This window comes from Sinocyclocheilus grahami, unplaced genomic scaffold, assembly GCF_001515645.1.
Source record: "Sinocyclocheilus grahami isolate Dianchi unplaced genomic scaffold, SAMN03320097.WGS_v1.1 scaffold747.1, whole genome shotgun sequence".
Taxonomy (NCBI): domain Eukaryota; kingdom Metazoa; phylum Chordata; class Actinopteri; order Cypriniformes; family Cyprinidae; genus Sinocyclocheilus; species Sinocyclocheilus grahami.
This window is the reverse complement of record NW_015505926.1, coordinates 790,348-810,001: the sequence shown is the minus strand read 5'-3', so window position 1 is coordinate 810,001 and position 19,654 is coordinate 790,348. Positions and strand designations below refer to the sequence as shown.

Genomic DNA, 19,654 nt, shown 5'->3' with positions numbered 1-19,654 from the left:
ACCGCTGACATAATCGCCATTGTTTCATGTCCAAGGTTTATGAATAAAATGGAAACAATTTTCAGAGAGAGAACTCAAAATGGAACTAAAAGAGATAAACAGATGGTATTTTGCTCATATTCTGTATTTAAATCAGGCAAACTGATTTTTCAGGGAAGAAAGTTTTCATTTCTCTCCACAGTCTTTAATAAGTAAATAAAGATAAATGATAAAGCAATAAGCTTACATAACACTTATGGTGGTACATTTGCTTTAGGCTCTTTTGTTTTGTTTACATGTCAGCATATAAAAACCACACGCTTCTGTTGCAAGTGATAGAGTGAGTATGGAAGTGGAACTGATATACTTCACTTTTTAAATTGTTTATTTTCAATAGAGAGACGGATCAGTAGTAGCTTGGTGTTTAATGAGAAATGCTTGTAATGAGAGAGGATTGACGGTTGAGGTTCATGGCCCAGGGGACTGTGTCTTTGTGTCTCAAGAGTTCTCTGTTTTCCTCTGTCATGGCTAACAGTTAAACCGAACCCTGAACAATGGATGCAAACACCATTTGGCCTCTCAGAGCCCGAGTGGGAGTGAGTAATGGGGGTTTAAAGATCAGGCTGCTGCTTTTTTTCCAAAACGTCTTTCTCATTCTCTGCGTCTCCTCGTTAATTACATCTAGTCTACACAGACCTCATCTTCAATTAGCAGCAATGTAGAGTTTAATATTTTTTGGTGCATTATACTCCCCTACAATGCCTGTAAATCATATTAAAAAAATAAAATATGCACTTGTATGTGTGTGTGTATATATATATATATATATATATATATATATATATATATACCTTAAAAATATTACATAAAAATAAAATCTGTAAATATAACTGAGATTATTTAAAATAATTCCGTTATTGCATTCTTTGTCTTCACAATTGCTTCTCAATAGCACATAAAGAAGCCAAAAAGTGAAAGTCTACTTTAAGTTATTTAAATCACTTTGAATTCACCCTCTGCTACTTTAGTTTATCAGCAGCCCCATTGTATACACAGACGAGAACAAACACTGCTATAGTGAATCTGTGCCAGTTAATGAATTAACCCCATCCCCCCATAACACCCCAGTTGGCTGAGCCTCAACACATGATGTAGTCCATTTAGCACAACTGCTTTAATGAACAAACTCAAAAAAATTAAGATTTCTCCACTAACTAATTAATAATGAATATTGTTGTAGTTATGGACCATCATATAACTTTTCTCTTGTCTTACTAGGCTGCAAAAAAATTATTTAGGCCAGAATTTCAATTAAATCCTCTTTTTTTGTATTCAGCTGGCAAAGCCTCCTCTCCTTTAACAACTTACCGTGTTTTAGCCTTGCTGAAGTAACAGCACCGTCAAATCACAAGGTTAAAATGTTGGCTAAATGATTCAGGCCTTGACAGAATGGAAAAACGAATGTGAATGCTCCTAAGTAGATGCCAGAATAAAACCCAATGATTTCCCCCACCAGATATATTTTATTAGTTACTTACCATGAGCTGTTAGGAAGGCAAAACAATTACGTAATACGTAACACATTGAGGGGCGGTTACCTTGGAAACTTTCCTGCGTTTTCCAAACCGGGATTCGGCTCATACTATTATTTGCAGTATTAGGGGTGTTCAAACGATGTGCAGACACTTTAACCCGCTTTCTTGTCCTAAACAATATTTTTGTTTTATTGTAAGAACATATTAAGATACTACAGGCAATATTTGTGTGGCAAATTAAAGCATGTGTTACCGTCGACGTCCTATGTTTATAACACAATAACACTACACCCTCATATATTATGGTCTGATAGTGGTATATTCCCCGCAGAAATTCAATCGGCTATCAGGGTTCATGAAAATGTACAGGTAACGTTACTCTCACTTTTTCTCTCAAAGACATTTTAGCTCTAACTTCCTACAGTACAGCCTAGTTAGAGTTTTCCTGTTCGAAGTCTGCTTTGGAAACGCTGCAGTGTCGCTGCTGAGGTGAGTGCTAAAAACACTCAATGTTTATGATAGTCCAATGATGATCACACTTTGGATTATTCGAAACCAAAAACGATAGCATCAGAGCGTCTGATGCTGCAAAGACAATCTAATATTTTAATCTAGTTTAATGGATATTTAATGTCGACTAAGTATTAAAAATAGACTATGCTCGCAACGGTCAAAAATGTTAATCACTCACAGTTTGTTTTGTAAAGTTATTATTGAGCAGTTAAATCAAATTTGTAATGCTTATATCAGTGTAACGTTACGATATGCATCTCAGGAAATTTGCTTTAGCGAATCTTTTGAATCGGTTCACAAATGGTCTGAATGATTCCAAGTGATGTAAATTATTTTTAAAATATATTATTTAATGTAAAGGCAGGTATATGTGTTCTTGAGAATTATGTTTTTATGAGTTGAGTGTTACATTGATAGTATATAATTTGATGTCAGGCACTGCGTGATGACGTAATTCCCTGAATCATTCAATCTTTTCCTTTGAATATTAAAGGGGTCATATGATGCGATTTAAAATTTTTCCTTTCTCTTTGGAGTGTTACAAGCTCTTGGTGCATAAAGAAGATCTGTAAAGTTGCAAAGACTAAAGTCTCAAATCCAAAAAGATATTCTTTATAAAAGTTAAGAGTCAACCACGCCTACCTAAAACGGTTCGTTCTAACCCCCCCCCCCCCACATGTCTACCTCACTATGTGGGACGATTTTGCATAACACCGCCCAAATGTTCACGCAAAGAAAGAAGGTGTAACTTTTATTCTCGCTGTAGTATTGTTGTTGCCGCCGCCATGTCGTGTAGGCGCTGTGTGTTTCGTTGTGAAAGCGAAACTACTTTGTTTGGCCTTCCAAAAGAGGACGATATTCGCTTCGTCATGCCTGGAGCTGATCCGTGCTGGTCGCTGAGGAAATACATCAACTTCGTGCTGTGGATCGCCGGATCAGCTTTCACCGTGGACGAAGCGGAGTCCAGCCCGGGGTCGTCACATGTGGTTGCCGCTAGCCCGCCGGACGCTCCTTCGTCAAATCCGCCGACTGCGCTGTTCTCAAGCCCGCCCGCCGCCGCTCACTCTAGATGTACAGTATGTGGAAAATAATGTGCTTTTTTAACTTTAAACCACATAAACACATTTCATTACACCAAATACACAAAATAAAGTTATTTTTAGCAACATCATATGACCCCTTTAACTGTTCGAAAGAACTGATTTGCGGCACACTAATGAAGTAAACTAATAAGTGTGTGGTTATGTGATTGCTAAAGTACTAGATTGCATGTGATGCTAAGATAGACCTGTGTGTTTGGATGTCTATATAGGATATCTTTAGTCACCAATCCAAGTGAAACCGATCATATAACAAGGCAGTTTTGTTTTACTGTATACATATAGGCTACTACTCTTAATGTCGTTCTGACCTGATTCCACTGCAAAGGAAACTGAAAAGGAATTAGAGTATGTTTTTGTTATTCCCTGTTAGTTGATAGCCTGAGCATTATCATTCAGTGTCTAACTAAATAGGGAATTGCATCACATTGACCTTTTTGGACATAAGACCTAAAGTATTCAAACAAACGTTAACAGCTATTATATGTCATGTCTATGTATTCTGTCACTTGTGGCCCTTTTATTTGTGGTATAATGACTAAAGTGTTCATTTTAGATTTTGGCCTAAATTAGAAATATTAATTTAAAGAATTAAGTACATTTGAGGAGACCTTTTATTTTTAGTGTATTTTCATATATTTTTTCCTAATTTTTTTGTTGATAGGATATATAAAGCTATATGTTTTTGTAGAGCTGCACGATTGACAAAAATCATAATTGTCGATTATTCCCTTGAAATTGTAATTGCGATTATTAATTACGATTATCACTGATGTTTGATGTTTATACCATTGTTTGATGCAACCGCATGCCGTATTTTTATATGAAAATAAACAAGCTGAAAACACTAACTGAAAAACTTTTAGTGCTTTTCTATAGTACTAAGCCTCAAATGTCAACTATGCATCGGATTGGTTTCTTCATTAAATGATAAAAAAGTAAAAAATATAAATGGTATTATAGTGTTATACTAAAATTAAAACAATGGAAAAACCTTTAAGATAACGTAGAAAGAAAAAAACGCATCTTAAGCACACAGAATAACATAAGTGGACTTCAAACGATTAATTGCTGCTTTGAACGATTACGTAATTGTGGCATCCATAATTGTAATCGCGATTAGAAATTCGATTAATTGTGCAGCCCTATGTTTTTGCTTGTCCGTGTTTGTTTTGGCTTGTGGACAGTTGTGATGTAATTTTCGTCATCAGTATAGTCCATATTATTTTTTTCTAAATTATTTTTTTTCTGAATTTAGATTTATTTATTTTTTTCCACTTTTTTTCATTTACAATTTACATTAATTACAAAAATTACATTAAGGCCATATGAAATCCATTTTATTTTTCTCCAAATTCTGCTTCATTTGATAAGCAATTGAATTCATAAAACTTTAACATAATTTATAAAAACATTTTACAATAATTATGTAATGCTACAATAATGCTATATTTATTGTTTAATTTTTTCAGAAATTCTGTGTCTTTAAATTTTTCTGGATTATGATTTAATACAAATTAATTATCAAAATATGGTAATCAAATGAAGGCATAAAACATTAACAATTTATACTGTAAATTACATTTCTTAAGATTGGGTTATTACAATTCTGTCTGTATTTTCCCTTTCTACATTATGGAAATCTTAGGTCGGCTATAGGTAGTGTGCATGCAGTGAATGCATATACTTTGAAGAGTTTGTGTGCTCGGTTGTGCACTAGACATGGAAAATGAAGACTAATCAGGCCTAATATGTATTTGGATAGAGTAAAGTCCCACAGCATCCCACATGTGGCAAAAGATTGTGTACTCTTTGATTTAGTATTAGTGCTGATGTCAGTTTTGTGGAAGTCATCCTCCACAGTGTTGTGAAATGTGGGATCAGACTGAATGTCATAACACGGCCTGAGTCCATGACTTCACTAGCGTGCTCTGTCTCCTGTGCTTTGTGGATTTCCAGGATGAAGCAAGTCAAATTCCAATTTAGGACCATCAGCAGTAAGTAGAGGTCTATCAGCAGAGATGGAGAATGGGGGGACTGTTACTGTTTAGTAAAGATTAGTCTGCATGTTCTTTGTCTCCTCCAGAGCAAAGTCTGTTTTCTCAAACCATACACACACACACCCTCAACCACAGACTGGCCACTAGGTCCTAAGCCAGTTAGTTTGCAAACCATGTGAAGCGCCACAGTCTCTTTCTGTGATGTTTGACAGCCTCAGGGCTCCGGCGGATAAAATTATCCTATGCTCAGCAGAGTTGAGAAGATTAGAGAGAATCTGAGACATTTTGGGTTCTCAGAGTGATCTAAAACTTTCCTAAACTCTATTGATGATGAATCATTTAGAAAAAAATATTGAATCGGTGAAGTGTTTGAATAGGCATCAATGTATAAACAAGATGTCTAGATGTCGCGGACAGAAACTTGTCATCAGAGCTGCGGCTGCCCCGCGAATTTATCAATAAAAGAGTTTCGCTGCTGGAAAGCTACATGACATTTTTCAGTAGCGAAGTTCTTGAAGCAGTTCAACTTAAAGATTCACTACTAGACGCTGCTGCTGAGTAGGGCTGTCAAAATGACTGAAAATCTAAATTAGAATTTTCTACTTAAATATTATCAAATTTCGAATTATATTCAAATTTAAAAGGCATCATTTCAGTTAGGGGGAAAAAGCTTTTGGCTTCTCTCCTGAGGCCCCAAGAGGGCGCATCGAGCAAAATATTATGCACGTTTCTTCAAAGCGTAATAAAATAACACGACTATCTTTGGAAAAAAGTGCATAATGTCTATAAACCATATATAATTAATAAAGTTGCTTAAACAATTAGAAAAAAAACAGCACCATGCATGTATGTATAGTTTAATACAAAGGACCGAAACCCAATCACAAAGAGTAGGCTACTTTCTTCATTTAAAAACATGAGATACAGTGGGATGGGGAAAAACCACCATAACGTCTTTAGACATGTTTTTTTTAAATTAATAGACATTAATTTTACATGACTTTCTAAACATGCCGCTCTCTGCCAGATGCGAGTGCAACGCTGATAGATGTCCCTCTATTTGGAAAAAAGTGCATAATGTTTATAAACCATATATAATTAATAAAGTTGCTTAAACAATTAGAAAAAAAACAGCACCATGCATGTATGTATAGTTTAATACAAAGGACCGAAACCCAATCACAAAGAGTAGGCTACTTTCTTCATTTAAAAACATGAGATACAGTGGGATGGGGAAAAACCACCATAACGTCTTTAGACATGTTTTTTTAAAATTAATAGACATTAATTTTACATGACTTTCTAAACATGCCGCTCTCTGCGAGATGCGAGTGCAACGCTGATAGATGTCCCTCTAGAAAATGTGATTAAATATGTGTTCTGTGTGAACTGCTTGGTTTCAGTTTTGACGTAAACAACATCTCCACACTGATGCTCTCGTTTTCCGCAATATATGAATGAACAACGTAGCAGCGCCGCATCTAGTGGGTTCATCTGGATAGGCTAACAAAAGCATTCAAATGAAATCAATGACACATACATTGTCATCGCATCTCGTGCGCCACTGATAAGGCTGCCTGATGGCTGATGCAGACCTTAAATTCGAATGCAACGTTTTTGCGGTCGAATGTGGATTTTTTTTATTTTTTATTTGACGAAATATTCGAAATTATAAATTTTTTTTGACAGCCCTACTGCTGAGAGACGCTCAGACGCAAGTATTCACACGCACTTAATCTCTTCCTCTCTCTTTCGCGCTCTCTCTCTAATAACTGCATTAATAACTGCGTTAGCCTGCATATTAATGGCTCAAGCCTCTGTTATTAGCTCTAAAATGGCATTTTGGAATTTACAACGGAAGTTTTGGGATAAGGTGTGTAAAAAAATTAGCTAGTTCAACACCCACGAGATTTCAGAACGGAAACATGTCAAATGTCTTGAAACAAATCATCTGAACAATTGATATGTGATTGTGACTCCAGGCTGTTAAAATTATTAGAGAAATAATGCACTCCCGAAGTGGTTATGTGGCCACATCGCTGCGCCTGTTAATGGAATGAAATGCAATTTGTTTGAATTCTCAAACAAATTAAGAACCTACATTCGATTTTTATTGACTGAACGCAAGGGCTTATTGCAATAAAAAAAATTGAAACGGTTTCCACTGATTAAGAAATATTTTTGTTTGCTTGGGTGGTAATATTAGGTCTATTATATTAATAGGGTGGGGTGGGCCCAAAAATTTGTTTTGCCTATGTCACGAAAAGAAGTAAATCTGGCCCTGCACCCACACACACACACACACACACACACAAGCCACTGCAGAATATGATGTTGACTGTGACTGTGTTTCCTATGACCCACATATTGGTTCATGCAGTTTCCTCAATCTGTGGCCTAATTGAAATTGCCTAGAATTGTCTTGGCATTCCCAATTACACATGACTACTGAAAGATATAAAGTTTTTTTTTTAAATTGACATTTCTAACAGAGTTTGAAACTTTTTTTATTATAGTGACTCACCGTGTGACTCATTTTTCTGACCGATCGATTTAACCACAACCCCTGTATTAAGTTTATTATGGGCTTCAGAAATAGTTGCTAATCAACAAATGTTTGTATTTTTAAAGTTGAATTTCTACTGTATACCTGATTACTGAATATTGTTGACTTTTATTATAAAGTTCTTGTGATGGTCCTCATTTGAAAATCAAGCTGGATAAAAGCATTTGCTAAATGAATAAATATAAATATTTTATTTAGAAAAAAAAACATCTTTACAGTCACAATATGAGCACTAAAATTGCAGAAAAATTAAATTCTGGCACACTCAACTAATAAATCTAGTCTTATTTTTATCTCTGGATGATGCTTTTGACCCATAAGATGTTTGCCACATCAACCGCCCACTAAATACTAAATAAAGCTTCCCCACGTTTGGACTTCAAAACGTGACTGAGCTTTTCTCTTTTCCTAAATTACCTTTTTTTTTTTTTTCCTGAGGAATGCGAGTTGGCTCTTTCAAGCCTCTCCCTAGAAATTGCCCTCCCAAGATAAACAGCACTAGTCCAGCCAGCCCTCCACCCTTCCTAGAGGGCCGTGTTTCCCTCCAGCATGTGAGAGAGTGGATCTAGCCTCCTCCCCTGTATGGCACTGCGACTGAGAGTGCACTCACCCCTGATCTCCCTCTTTCTCCATGCATTGATTGGCTAAGGTGCTCTTGTTTTTGTGTAACGTCTCCAAATCTGTGGCGCTCACTCGCCAGGCCTCTTTAACAAACGGTTTAAACTTTTCTGTGTGTGTGTGTGTGTGTGTGCACGTGTTAAAGCAGGTTTGACTTCAGACAATCCTTTCAGTGCCACCCACTTGTAACCAGGCGTACACATAATCTCTGCACGGAATTCTGCTGAAAACTCTGTAGATTTCCACGGAATGGAAAGTTCTATTGATGCCCGCCCCTTACATGGTTGTTCATCCAGCTAACAGGGAACATCCTCAGAACCTTTGCAAATGTTCTGGCAAGGTTCTCTTAAAGTTATGAACTAACATTCTTCCAGTAATGTTAATAGAAAATTCAATTTTGTAAAATGTTTTAGTTTGTCTAATGTTTTTAAAATGTTACTAGTTTCAGAACATTCAGAGCAAAAGTGACATTCCCATAAAGTTTGCAAAATGATTTTTTAAAGGGGTCATATGAGGCTGCTAAAAAGAACATTATTTGGTGTAATGAAATGTGTTTATGTGGTTTAAAGTAAAAAAAACACATTATTTTCCACATACTGTACATTATTGTTTCTCCTCTATGCCCCGCCTTTTGGAAACGCGTCGATTTTTACAAAGCTCATCGGTCTGAAAAAGCGAGGTGTGCTGTGATTGGCCAGCTATCCAATGCGTTGTGATTGGCCGAATACCTCAAGCATGAGACGGAAATGTTACGTCCCTCACATACTGTTGATGCCGTGTCCTGGCCGGAGCGATGAGACAAAAACATTAAAACCCATTACAAACGAGGCATTTGTTGCATCCAGTGGGGACATAATTACTGATTATTATGACTTATACTGTCTTTTTACGCGTTGCGTTGCATTGCACTGCATAGCGCCGCGTAAACATAAAACTCTGTCTGCATTTGTGATCAGAGAAATGACGAACAACAAGTGCTACTCTACTGCCCAAAACTTGCGTTTGAATCATCAGTGGCAAATCCTTTAAATGAAAACGTACTTACAGACTGAGAGTCAGAATAGCCGTAGTCTAACGTTACTCTCCCAGGATCAGTAAACAGTCCTCCATGATATTTGGGTTAAACTGTTCTGGAACAGTGTTGTAAATACAACTTAACCACTGATTTGTAGCCGTGTCCTCTTTTGGAAGACCAAACAAAGTAGTTTCGCTTTCACAACAAACAACACAGCGGCCTAGCGTGAGGGGAAGCCCCGGCTTAGCGTGCGCTGAGGCCGGGCTAGCGTGAGCTGAGGCGGCGGGGTCGAGAACGGCGCGCCCGGAGGATCTGACGAATGAGCGACAACCACGTGTGACGACCCCGGGCTGGTCTCCGCTTTGTCAAGTTGATGTATTCCCTCAGCAACCAGCACAGATCAGCTTTAAGCATGATGAAGCGGATATCATCCTCTTTTGGAAGACCAAACAAAGTAGTTTCGCTTTCACAACGAAGCACACAGCGTCTTCACGACATGGCTGCAGCGTCAACAATACTACAGTGAGAATAAAAGTTACGCCTTCTTTCTTTGCTTGAACATTTGGGCGGCATTATGCAAATCTTCCCACATAGTGAGGTAGATATGTGGGGGCGTGTTAGAACGAGCCGTTTTAGGTAGGTGTGGCTGACTCTGAACTTTGATAAAGAATATCTCTTTGGATTTGAGACTTTAGTCTTTGCAACTTTACAGATCTTCTTTATGCACCAAGAGCTTGTAACACTCCAAAGAGAAAGGAAAAATTGAAATCGCATCATATGACCCCTTTAAAACCTTTTTAAAAACTTCGTTTTGAAATTGTTTAATAATAAATGGCTTAATGAGAATGTTAGCAAATTGTTGTTAGCTGGGTAGATCCATAGCCAACTGCAGAATTTCATGCAAAAAATAAACAGCGGAGATTCTGTCTGGACGTGTTTATAATGCCACTTTTGAATTCTGAGGGAATTGGATTGGCATTCCTCTCTCTTCTGTCCTCTGGTAAGAAATGTAACCCACATGGAAATTTTAACAGTTTATTTAAATGCAACTGTTAAGTATGTAAACTGCTTGTTGTGATAGTTGACCTCATTGTGACAAACATTTTCATCACTGTTTGACTAATCAGTCGATCATGTTTATGTGTACATGCGCGTTCACAGAGGTGTGTGTGTGTGTATTGGTGTGAAAGCCCGTTTGTACATGTCTGTGTGTAATACGAGTTGTAAAAGGAGATGTCCATGTGTGAGTCTGACCCTGTGAGTGTGTCTCGTTCAGAGCCTACAGTGTGGTCTATGATTTTAAGAATAAAAGATGGGCAGCAGTAGTAATCCTGCACTGCTCCATAATCCTCTCTTTCAAAGACACTGCCATTCTTCAGCAGCTCAGATGAGCACCCAGACAGATCAGTGCTGACAGCATTACCAATGTGGCAATGCACACAGGGCAGCCGGCCTCTTTAACATTAGTGTTGATCTTGCAGCGTAAGCAGCTTCACCGTAACATTTCAAGAACTTGGGCAGGGATGAAGTTAAGATGTTCAGGTGAAAGATCAGAGGTCTTCATCCTTGCACAGAGTTTGAAGAGATAGATATAGAAATAGAAAAGGAAATCTGGTGACAGACATGAGAAAAACTCCGTGGTTATCAACTCTTGGTTATGAAAGTAGTGCATTCAAACAATAATTAGATAACGTAGTAACTATTGTAGCCCATGTCAACAATCTCGTAGTTCAGACTTGAGATTTTCATTCAAATGAATGATTAGTTTGTTGATGTTAATGTGCAGGACTTTGAATACCTTATACACATACCCTATTTTAAATTTATATTGTGAATCAAAATGCTTAAGAAATTTGAGTATTGAAGTGTTAATTAAAACAGTCCGCTGCGTTTTAATGCATTTGAGGATTTTTTTTTTAAGAATTACTCTTAATTTTGTCTATTTATGTATTTTACATTGAGAATAATGGCAGAGAGACAGACAGAAAAGTCTTTCAGTTTTCTGATAAAATCTTTAATAATAAATTATATTTTGTTATATATATATATATATATATATATATATATTAGTACAAAAATACATTAAAATATATATTAAAGGGGTCATATGACGTTGCAAAAAAAGAAAATTTATTTTGTGTATTTGTTGTAATGAAATGTATATATGCGGTTTAAGGTAAAAAAAAAACACATTATTTTCCACATACTGTACATTATTGTTTCTCCTCTATGCCTTTCTGAAACACGTACAATTTTACGAAGCTCATCGGTCTGAAAAGCGAGGTGTGCACTGATTGGCCAGCTATCCAGTGCGTTGTGATTGGCTGAATACCTCAAGCGTGTGACGCACTCATCGGTCTGAAAAGCAAGGTGTGCTCTGATGGGCCAGCTATCTAGTGCGTTGTGATTGGCCAATACCTCAAGCGTGTGACGGAAATGTTACACCCCTTACCAAACTGTGATGCCGTGTCCCAGTGCGACGAGACAAAAACAATAAAACCCATTACAAATGAAGCATTTGTTGCATCCAGTGGGGACATAATTACTGATTATAATGACTTATACTGTCTTTTTACGCATTGCGTATCGCGCTGCGTAAACATATAACCATGTCTGTATTTGTGATCTGAGAAATTACAAACAACAAGCACTACTCTTCACTGCTCAAAACTCGCGTTTGAATCGTCAGTGGCAAATCCTTTAAATATGAAAACGTACTTACAGGCTGTGAGGAGCGCCAGACTGTCCTTGCAAAGTTGGAATTGCAAAGTTCTTTATAGAAACAGACACTGGCATTGTAGTCTACTCTCCCAGGATCAGGAAATAGTCCTCCATAAAATGTGCTGCACACATCTGAATATTTGGGTTGAACTGTTCCGGAACAGTGTTGTAAATACAACTTAACCACTGATTTCTAGTTGTGTCCTCTTTTGAAAGGCCAAACAAAGTAATTTCGCTTTCATAATGAAACGCACAGCGTCTCCACAACATGGCGGCAGCAACAATACTACAGCGAAAATCAAAGTTACGCCTTCTTTCTTTGCGTGAACATTTGGGCGGCGTTATGCAAATCTTCCCACATCGTGACGTAGACATGTGGGGGCGTGTTGGAACGAGCCGTTTTAGGTAGGCGTGGTAGACTCTTAACTTTTATAAAGAATATCTCTTTGGATTTGAGACTTTAGTCTTTGCAACTTAACAGATCTTCTTTATGCACCAAGAGCTTGTAACACTCCAAAGAGAAAGAAAAAATTTAAATCGCATCATATGACCCCTTTAACCTAATTTATAAAATATGATTATAAAGATATATAAAGTATAAGTGTTATATTGGGGGTAGGGTTGGGTATCGTTTGAATTTTATCGATTCCGATTCTTATTGATTCCTAGTTTCGATTCCAATAAGATATAAAAACATTTAGATGTCAAACATTTATTCTGTCTTTTTACAAAGCATTCTGTTGCAGCTGAATAACACGAGCAAAAATCAGCAGCCTGCAGAACACTGCAAGAGGAATTTTGCCTATGCTTTAAAAAAAAAATACCACAGCAAAAACAACTAGATTAATCTAAATTTCAAATATTAAAGTGTTAAAGACAAGTAAACCGTCAGTAATAAGGTAGGAACAAATAAATCAATTAGCAATATCATAAATAAATACAACTGAAAATGATTTCAGGTTCAGAAACTGTAATTAAAAGTTTAAAAACACTGCATAGTTTTCTTTTCATAAATAAAATATAGATTAATCAATTAAAGTTATTAAATATATTCAGTCAAGATCAGTGAATGATTTTCTTTTGTTCTTTGATTAACATTAATGACAGGCAGCGCGTTTATTAGGCTGCTGTCTCTTTAACACCGAACGCACGCAGATCTAAAAATACTGTACATGTGTGTTTTCTTTCTCATCTGTTTACGTTCACGTAAGACAAAAACGGCTGTGTTTATGATGATGATGATATACTGACGTAGTTTTCTGCATACTGGTCGACAAATATGAAAGAAGTCAGTTTCGGCCTGGAACAAGCTTTTCTACAGTGGAAATACACGGAATGGTTCGAGAACAGACACAAACCGGGAACCCGTACCCGCGACCTCTGTTCGCGCTTGCGCTTTGTGTGCGTTGCATGCAAACAGGGCGCAAGTTCTTTCCGTTCCTGCACTTAAATCATTTTTAATCGCATTAAAATGTGAACGCGGGAATCGTTAAGCAGAACCGTAATGCATGCGTCTTATCGAATACACGGTTCTTGGATATTTGGAACCGGTTCTAAAATGGAACCGGGTTTCGATACCCAACCCTAATTGGTGTGCAATGAAAATATTATCAGGGCAAGTTTTGGCCTGACTGGGAAAGCAGAAAAAAAATCCTTAAAGCTAAGCACTGATAGTGCATGTTGTTATGGTCTCTATCACAGTACATAGACAGTAAAATGTTGCAACACAAATCTAGCCTGCTTCGTTTTCACAATCCAGGGTGCACTGTGTTGCAAATATTACATGCAATTCAATGTACATTTTCACTTTAGATCCCTGTATAGACAGTGATGATTAATCAACTTAGCAGTGTGAAAACAGTGTAATTTTATGAAATTAAATTGTCAATCATTTGTTAACACCCCTATCTCAGACCTTTGGTTAGCATCTGCCTGATTCACTTTCCTCAACTTAGAGCTTCAGCCATTCCCATAGAGATACGTTACCATAACCACAGGCAGACATTCTGTGGGTATTGTGATTACAGTGGGACTCAGGTATGCCCCCTTGGCATGAGGGTGTGGGTTTCAAAGGCAGTCAGATGGAGAGGAATGGGCTAAGAATCCACACCTGCACTTGACTGAAAGAATAGACCCTAAAAGGTGGAGCTATTTGGGACTGACTTGTTTATTTGTTGTGCATCTGGATGACAGATGTTATCTGTTTTCAGCAGAACATTCACCTTCAAACAAAGGTGGTCTGCCAAACCAGAACCACTCCTTAAATAATCTAGTTAATCTTACTTAAAATGGAGAGGTGGAGTCTCCAAAGTGATTCTGATACTGGCGTGTCAGTGAAAAAGAAATTTAAGTGTTGGTTTCGTAACTTTCATTCATTTCCATCACTTTGAGCTGGATCCAGTCCACTCCCTGCTCTTACAGGATTTTACTTGTGTTTTGAGGGCGATTCTCAACCCAGACTTGCATTCTGAGATCCGAGAAATCACAAATTCTTCTTAGCGGTCTGCTTCCCAGAACAGAAACGGTCATACAACATGATTCTCTTCAGTCTGTCTCGGGTAATTCCTTGGAAATCTTCCTGAAATTGTCAGACCGAATGACTGGATTTTCTTATGGCTTCCACTCTAGCGCTCCTTTTACTTTGAAGCCGACAGACACCCTTATATCAGTTCCTCCTGTAGTCGACAGTAGGTGCAACGTGGGAAAAGATTATTGAGAGCTGTTTTGGGAAATGACTGCCACAAATATCCAGGAGGTGAACACCAGTCGGAAGCGACAACTCCAATAGGAAACCTCTCGAGTCCAAGAATAGGCAAAGGATTTGTGGAGTAAATAAGACACAAACACACATTCATTTGTTCATGTGTCCGTAGGGAAGAGTTGTGCTTCCTGCTTGTATTTCTCCAGTCCAGCTCTTCCTGAAAGAGTTGGCTGGGAGGAGCTATGTAGGAAAGAGGGAGGAGGAGGAGAAGTATTTGAGTTGCTGTGTCAGTCGTGCACACACACACAGACTCTCACACACATTCACTGGAGCACCGACTCTCTGCTGAGCTCCGTTCTTCAAAAGGCTCGACAGCTTGAGAGCTTCATCCTACTCTTGCAAAACACTTGTCCTGGTAAGTTAAGCAACCTGTAACAGAAATCCAGTAATCTATAGACTAGTGGATTAGTCTCATGCTTTCTGCAGTTAGTTTGTGTTGACCGAGTTGAACTCGGCTTTATATTCATTTTTTAAAATCTATTTATCTCTCTAACTTTTCTTTTGTGTTATTTTATGTTCAACTGTAATAGCAGTAACAGTGAGGCTCATGTATAACTCATATATTCTCATTTCATCATTCATTTATGAAGGATGTGAATGTCTAGTGAGTCTAATTTGAGCGTGCTGGGACTGGACTGATTACCTAGTTGGACATAATGGTTGTTTATACAGGATCAGCAAAACATTGTGTGTGTGTAGGGTGATTGAGTTCAGTTTTTAGGCAATTAAATACAGATAAACTCCATTAGGACTTTTATTATATGCTTGAAAACAGTGGATGTCTGTGAGTTTGCATTTTTTTTGCATTTGTTGGATCGTGTTGGTTTTTGTGTGTGTGCTCAATGTCATTTTGTGACATTGTTGTTAGGGATGCACCAATATTAAAATTCTGGCTGACATTTATTTATTTATTAAGATGACGATTGGAAAATATTAAGTATATAGGGTTAGGGTTAGTATATTTATCTATAATTGGTACTATTTTGTCAAAGTAATAAAAATATCTACAAGTGAATTTAGGCATCACAAGATTATGTACAGTTGTACATAAAACTGGGCATTCATCTTGATATTTGCTTCATTTTATGAATTTATTAGTGTTTTAAAGATTAACTTTAAATGAGCTTTAGATGGCACCAAAGGTAATTTGAATGTAAACCGGTGAAATGAGCAACAATTAAATATCCAATATCAATAAATACTGATTAAAAAATTGATAGCCGATATAATATGATGCATCGTACATCCCTAAAATGAATGTCAACAGTTTGTCAAAACAATAGTGATTGAGAAATGAGGAACTGAGTCAGTGTGTGTAATAACAACTGTGAGGCATTTTCTGTGTCATATTGTCTGCATATTCATGCAGGAAAAGATCTCTCCCTCTCTGAAATCCATTAACTCACTGACATTCCTGGCTTAGTTATTGGTCAAACTGGGTTAATAGGTGACCTCTGTCTGTGTGTGTTTGAATGTTGTGTTGTGCTCTAGTTTTTGTAAACGTAGTTACTAGTTGCTTGTTGTTCTTTTGTTTTAGTGTGTGTGTGTGTGTGTGACTGTGGGAAAGCAGAATTGGTAGCTGTGGTGGAAGAAGGTAAAAACAACACTCTGGGCTGACGCTTGAACCGTCTCATCTCTGTGATTACACACAGTGTCCACACACAAATATGCTTCTGTGTGTCTGTTAGCATGCTTGTGTGTGGCAGGCGTGAGTGTGCATGTGTCTTTTAGTGTTGAGAATGTGTGAGTGACATTTCTCAGCTTTACTTTGTCAGGCCACAGGGTCAGGGTCCATTTAGAGAACCCCGGGGTCATGGATTCCTGAGATGAGTCTGACAGAGACAAGGTTGCCATGGTTGTAATTAGGGGATGATCAGGCCATTTTGCTTGATCAATATGACAGCGAGGTGCATCTCTCTTTTTACAGCTGACAGCGCTGTGAGGATGTTGTCAGGACTGTTGAACAGTACTGGGTTGAGTGTTTAAAGTGACCTCTGCCACCACAGTGTTCTTCCTCAAATGTGCTGCTGGTACTGCAGAGCTTTATCCAGTGAAAAACATAAAAGCACTAATAGTCGTGTAAGTGACAGATCACCCAGGACTCTGGGGTCAGATACATTTATCTGAGCGGCGCTGTGCTGCGTGAGCGTCCTGATCTGCTGTGACGTTCAACCCTGATCTGGAAACTCCAGGGATCTGATTTGATCTAATCTGGTTTCTCTAAAGTTTCTTGAAGTTTTAAAGTGATGGATGGAGTGAAATGTGGGGAATTTATGGTCACATTGTGGTTGGCCCATGAAGGACAGATGGACTTTTTGCTCTCATCTGATTATCTTATTACAGTCAACATGAGCGATGGAGGAACGAACCGATCCTATTCTCTGTATGTTTTCTTTTTAACATGCTTTTGTGACACATTTAAGCAGATAAATGTAATTAGTTTACATTACTTTTGTACGTTTTTCTACTAATGATAAATTTATATTACAGACAGGCCAATTAATCTAAAATACCTTTTAGGCATAAAATGAATATCCCCAATATGATAGAAAAGCTGTAAATATGTAAGATACACAAAAATGTGATTAATAGATCAAATGATTCATAATAATAAATAAACTAATTAATGGTTTAAAACTGCCTTTCTGCTTTAAAACTGTTGACAAACTGTTGCTTTTTTTAATAAGGCTTATTTTTAAAACATTTTTGCACATAAAATACACAACCTTTTGAGTGATGACAATGAAATAACAGTTTTTCTTTCAATAAAATACAGAAAATATTTTTTAATCTGATTACTAAAAAAGTACTTGACAGATCAAAAAATAATAATTTATTACCAAAATTGTTACCAAAATAATCAAGTACAGCCCTGTATGTTATTTATATTTATATATTTATTATAAATAATAATAAAAAAATGCTATTTATGCTTTGACTTAGTCTGTAGTAATTATAAATTTATTTAATATATTTGTATTACTTAAAATCAATAGAAGTCTGTTATGCCCTAATTTATTTGGGTAAACTTTGAGTGTCAGAAATGGCACTGAGGGCAACTGTATTTACATCTTTAGGGATCCATATATTGGCTGACATTTATAAATGGAACTTGAATTATGATAATATCTTCAGGGCTCATTCAGACATTCAGTATTAACTGTATCCTGGTCTAACCATGGGCCGTTTAGTACAATACCAGCTCTATCTAATGATGTTGTGTTGAGAGGTCATCCTGGCCTGCTGTGGACGGAGGGGAAACAGCTGTGCATTGCCACACATTGAGAAGAGAAGGCTGTTTAAAACCATTTATAACCAGCTGTCCCTCACCGATGGAGCTTTGTGGTAGTTACGGATGGAGGTAGTGTGAAAGGTTATCAGGCTAAAGGCTTAAATCCTCTGGGGCGTCTTTATCGTGGTCGCTGAGGTGAGTTGAGTGAGAGGTCTGACTCTGTCAATGCAGTAAAAGCCATCAGGGAAAACCCTTGGGAATGGTGCTAGTTAGCCTGTACTTACACCTAACACAGTGTAGTGCAAGAAGTCAAATCTTTAAGTGTGGTTCATCTGTAGGGCACAGTCACTCAGATTCACTCTGAAACAAGCCATTATCAATAAATCAGTTGAGAACTGTCACATAAAAGCACTTGGGATATTTAGTTACTTGTTGCTGAATAGTAGTTTATGGGGGCTCGTCTAGAATTCTTCTTATCTGGCTCTCCTTATCGCATTCCTCTTTTGGTGGCATGCAAAAAAAAAAAAAACGACCCTGCAAAGGTAGTATTTACCTCACCATGTCTCTTTACTACACAGGGTTGTGATGGTTTGATCTACACATTACTTCTCTCTTTTCCTTACATAACATCCGCTTAGTCAGCAGGATGCCTCATGTTTCCAGTTGGGGGAGATTCCTGAATTCCCTTGTTACTCATAGTAGTGACGTCAGATCTTCTACGCTCAGTCCTTGCCTAATACCTGAACAGATTCACACGAGCTTCCTGTAATATTGACAGGTTAAAGGATGGAAAGTATGCAGCCTGGGGAACAGGAGCATAACTGTAACATTGCACAGGTGACTCAGAGTGAATCCTTCCAGGCTGCTAGGAGCAGGAAATGTAGGTTTTGATCTGTTTAGAGATGTCAGTCTCCAGTTGCAAAGTCGTACATGCTTCTACATAGACAAGTTGACATCCAGGAGCTTTTCATCAGCGCTCCAAGCCTGACAACTCTACAACTAGGGCAAGCATCACCATTGCTATTCTTCTCTTTCCCAAAGTGCAGTAATTATAAATGTTGTCAAAATTGACGCATTGAGGTGTGGTCTCTTATGGTTAAGGTAATGTCACTTGCGTGGTATGAACATGAAATGATGCCTCAAATTGTGCAGTTTGTTGAGGAAAGATGTAATGTGTCAAGCTAAATTGATCAACATGGACATTAAAAGGAGAACCCAAGCATGTCTAAGGACCAGACTCATAGAAACTGGGCTTTTTGATTTGAATCAACAAGCCCCTAGCAATCCTGCTGAACACATTTTGAACATTTTAGCAAGAGCTTGACATTGTGGTGATGTGATTTGCTTTGGCAAGCACTACTCACATTTTCTTTAAAAAAAAAAAACTAAAAATCTTGTTCATTCTTCTACTGTTTCAAATTACTGTTTACCAACTTTCTGTCTCTGTCTCTCTTTATCTCTTTTTCATATTTGACCCACCTCTCTCTCTCTCTCTCTCTCTCTCTCTCTCCCCCTTTCTCTCCCCCTCTCTCTCCCTCCCCCCCCCCCCCTCTCTCTCACACTCTCTCTCTCTCTCTCTCTCTCTCTCTCTCTCTCTCTCTCTCTCTCTCTCCC

The 19,654-nt window shown here is 37.7% G+C and overlaps 1 protein-coding gene across 3 annotated transcripts in view; it reads left to right on the top strand.

The window, feature by feature from the left end:
- Window positions 1-1,862: 1,862 nt before the first annotated feature.
- Window positions 1,863-19,654, top strand: part of LOC107560922 (protein FAM110A-like) — a 24,905-nt gene continuing 7,113 nt past the window's right edge. The window contains exon 1 of one of the 3 annotated variants that reach the window (XM_016245222.1): window positions 1,863-1,883. The gene's annotated coding sequence lies outside the window, so the exon portion shown is untranslated. The other 2 variants (XM_016245220.1, XM_016245221.1) reach the window with 2 other exon arrangements.